Source organism: Mustela erminea, chromosome 3, assembly GCF_009829155.1.
Source record: "Mustela erminea isolate mMusErm1 chromosome 3, mMusErm1.Pri, whole genome shotgun sequence".
NCBI classification, from domain to species: domain Eukaryota; kingdom Metazoa; phylum Chordata; class Mammalia; order Carnivora; family Mustelidae; genus Mustela; species Mustela erminea.
Window position 1 is genome coordinate 10983974 of NC_045616.1, and position 3151 is coordinate 10987124.

Genomic DNA, 3151 nt, shown 5'->3' on the forward strand with positions numbered 1-3151 from the left:
GTTGTGTATACATACGAAGGGATACTATTTGGTTAAGGAAGGGAATTCTGACATGCTATAGTTTGAACAAATGTTGATGACATGATGTTAAGTGAATAAGCCAATTATAAAAAAGATAAATTCTGTATATTCCCATTAAACTAAAGATCCTGTAATAGTCAAATTCACAGGGCCAGAAGAGCAGAATGGTGGTTAGCAGTTCCCAGGGACAGGGAGAAAAAGGAAATCATTGTCCTGGGGTTATATATTGGTCATAGTTGCAGAATAATGTGACTATACATAATGCCACTATAGTGGCAGTATATTTAAAAATGGTTAAGATGATAGCAAAACTTATTTTAAGAAACTTACTCAACACTCTGCAATTATTATATTACAGATTGACATTTAAGCAAGTTCTAAATTTTGTCATTTTTCATAAGAATGAGAGAGTTTAGAGTAGAGAAAATAAGAAGGTTCCAAGTCAAATAAATGAGTTTGGAGGGTTTTGAGATCCTTCAAGAAGGCACTAGAGAGACCCATAATTAAGGAATTCATATGGTTCCTAAGTGTGAAGAGTGCAAATGTTAACAGATTTGAAGGTGTGGAGATAACAAAGTTTTGAGAAATGTAGTGTATATCTATAGAGAGAAGTGTTTCTTTTTTAAAAAAATATTTTATTTATTTATTTGACAGACAGAGATCAAAAGTAGTCAGAGGCAGGCAGAGAGGGGGGTGGGAAACAGGCTCCCTGCTAAGCAGAGAGCCAGATGTGGGGCTTGATATCAGGACCCTGACATCATGACTTGAGCTGAAAGCAGGAGGCTTAACCCAATGACCCACCCAGGCACCCCAAAAAGTGTGTTTCTATGTTTAATTTGAAACAACCCAACTAAAACCCTAAAGTAGAATTCTGTAAGTACAATCATGATGCTGAAACAATGGAGTTAGTGATTGAGGGAGCTTTTTGCAATTTCTGTGTCTTGATTTGCATTCCAGTACAGGAGGCATTTGTAAATTGGGTGCAAATCAAATGGCCATGGAAGAGAGGGATTCCTGTCATGCCATTTCATTGAATCAGACCACATCTTTGAGACTGAATCAGCATCTTCATCTCCTCAAGTATGATACTGTTCATTCAACAACCTAGAGCAGTTTCATTACTAGCAGATCAGTGAAGAGAATGCCTTCAGATATTTAGATTCTTTTGGGCCTGAAGAAGAAATAAACTTATCTCTATACTGGGTACTAACAAATTTATTTTCTCTTATTTACCAAAAGAAGATTGTGTCTCTGTTAATTTGAGGGGAAACATCATCACACACTTTATACAGTTAATGGAATGTTGAATTTGGTATTATTGTCTTGCATTGGGAACATATTTTGAGAAAGTAAGATGATGAAAACTCTATTATCTAATTCTTCATTTGCAGTGTTGCTCTTGTTTGAAATCATGAACATTTGGAACACCACGACAGATTTCATTCTCCTAGGACTCTTTAATCACACAGAAGCCCATTTATTTCTCTTTGTGATGGTTCTCACAATTGCCTTCACCTCCCTACTAGGAAATGCCCTCATGATTTTCCTGATTTATCAGGATGTCTGGCTTCACACTCCCATGTACTTCCTATTGAGCCAACTCTCCCTCATGGACATGATGCTAGTCTCCACCATTGTGCCCAAAATGGCAGCGGACTACTTGACTGGCCTGAAGTCCATTTCTCCTTTTGGCTGTGGGTTGCAGATCTTCTTCTTCATCACTTTGGAAGGGGGCGAGTGTTTCCTCTTGGCATCCATGTCCTTTGAACACTATGTGGCTGTTTGCCACCCACTGCGATATGTTGTTCTCATGAGCTGGAAATTATGCCCGAGAATGACTGTGGGATCTTGGTTCCTGGGGGCAGCTTATGGCCTCATTAAGGCTGCTGCTACCCTGAGTTTTCCATTTTGCCATGCGCGTGAGATAAATCAATTCTTCTGTGAGGCCCCTACTCTGGTGCGTTTGGCTTGTGCCAACACATTGGCCATTGAAAATGGCATGTACATCTGCTGTGTATTAATGCTCCTGGTTTCATTTTCTCTCATCCTGATTTCCTATAGTCTTATCTTTGCTGCAGATCTCCAGATGCATTCTTGAGAAGCCCGCAAGAAGGCTTTTGCTACATGCTCCTCACATCTCTCTGTGGTGGGACTCTTTTATGGAGCTGCTATTTTTATCTATATGAGACCCAAATCCTACAGGTCAGCTAACCATGATAAAATAGTGTCAGTATTCTATACTATCTTCACTCCTTTGTTGAACCCCATCATCTATAGTATGAGAAACTGATGTCAAGGGAGCCCTGAGAAAGTGTATAGGTCAGTGCATTACCTTAAATAATGAATAAAATGACATAGATTTGTCCAAAATTTCAAGGTTATACAAAAAGAATTGTGTGAATTTTCCTAGGGAATAGTTACATATGCATTATATCTATAACTGTTTCTATTTTATTTTGAAATTCATACAGAACTATATATTTTGGATCTTTTTATATATAGTAATTTTTATGTATAATAGTTATATTATTTTAAAAATTTCCTTGACTTTTTTCCTTTTACAAGTTATTTATTTATTTATTTATTTTTCATTTCAATATAAAGATTTTTTTAAATTTTATTTTATTTTTCAGTGTTCGAAGATTCATTGTTTATGAACCACACCCAGTGCTCCATGAATCTCAGTTAGTTAACAAACTGTGTAATATTCATTTCAGATGTAGAATTTAGCAATTCAACACTTACATACAATGCCCAGAACCTTATCCACCCACAACCTAAATTCCCTCTGATAAACATCCTTTAATAAAGTGAAAAAATAGTCCATGTATTGGAAGTAAATAAATAATTGAGGAATATACATCTAGAATACATGAGTAACACATAAAACTCAACAACAAACACATTAAAACATGTATGAAAGATTTAAATACCCATTTCTCCAAAGTATATATATACAAATGCCTGATAAGCATATGATGAGACAGTAATTTGTTATTAGGGAAATGCACATAAAATCACAATGAAATATTTCTTTCATCCATTATGAAAGATGTTATTAAACTTTAAATAATAGTAATAACAAATGCTGCAAGAATATGGAGAAATTGGAATCTTAGTGCATTCTTTC

At 35.7% G+C, this 3151-nt stretch overlaps 1 pseudogene; it reads left to right on the forward strand.

The window, feature by feature from the left end:
• The first annotated feature begins 1375 nt into the window (after positions 1–1375).
• On the forward strand, positions 1376–2369 carry LOC116585541 (annotated as a pseudogene).
• Positions 2370–3151: the final 782 nt, after the last annotated feature.